We start from the raw sequence: 1162 nt of genomic DNA on the forward strand, positions 1-1162 counted from the left end.
GGTCATAGTGAAGTAGCAGATCAGACGTGTATTTTGGACCTAAACCGTTTGGTGATTTATAAACCAGCAAAAGTATTTTGAAATCAATTCTTTGAGGCACATGAAGATCCACTTTCTTGGTCTAATGCTGCATTCCAGACACAGTTTTTAGCCCGTAAGTTACAACTTTAAGTCATGACTCGGGACTTGGTAGCGTTCCAGTTAAAGTCACCACAAACCCTAACGCTAGCTAGCCGCTAGCTGATACTAGTGCTTTTTAGTGATTTCTTCATTTAACAAACATTGTTATTGTATTGTTTTGGTTACAATGTGTGGACTTACTTAATGTTGCCTATTTCTATTTATTTCTATTTCTCACTGCGTCTGTAGGCCCACTGCATCAACAGGGGTTGCCATTGTTGTTATTGTGTGTTTGACGTCAAAACCGCAACTGGGAGTACAACAATCTGGAACGAGTTCACAACTAGTAAGTTCCAGGGAACTTTTAATGTTGTGAAAACACAACTGCAACTGCAGCTGTCTGATTTTTTTTGGGAGACCTTTAAATACACCATTACAGTGTAGTCAAGTCTACTGAAGATAAAAGCATGGACAAGTTTTTCCAAATCCTGCTGAGACATAAATCAAATCAAATCAAATCAAAATCTTTATTTGTCCCCAAGGGGGCGATTCATTTTGCGATAAGTCCTTTAATGTGATAATAGGCTGCCTTTGGAATTGTCTTAATGTGGCAGTTGAAATTCAGGTTTGAGTCCATGACTACACCAAGATTTGTGGCTTTGTCTGTGGTCTTTTAACATAGTCTTTTGAAGCTGAATGCTGACTTTTAATCGTTCCTCTTTTGCTCCAAAAACAACCACCTCTAATTGGACACACTCCTTGACTGACAGATTAGCTTTTAGGTCACAGATAACAGCCATAATCCTCCAGAATCTTGAAAACGTATGACATAATTTTAGTAGGAAACTATTGAAATGATGAACAGTAATCATAACGTTAACCTGGACCTAACATAATATTACCCTGGCGGGTTATTAGCAACACTGGAGGATCTTTAATAGAAAAATGGACTTAACTAGTTGCCACTCTTTGTGTGACGGTCCCTCTGACCCTGTTTTTTCCCACGATGTACTGTGTGTGTGTGTGTGTGTGTGTGTGTGTG

The sequence above is a fragment of the Etheostoma spectabile genome, chromosome 8 (assembly GCF_008692095.1).
Source record: "Etheostoma spectabile isolate EspeVRDwgs_2016 chromosome 8, UIUC_Espe_1.0, whole genome shotgun sequence".
Taxonomy (NCBI): Eukaryota; Metazoa; Chordata; class Actinopteri; order Perciformes; family Percidae; genus Etheostoma; species Etheostoma spectabile.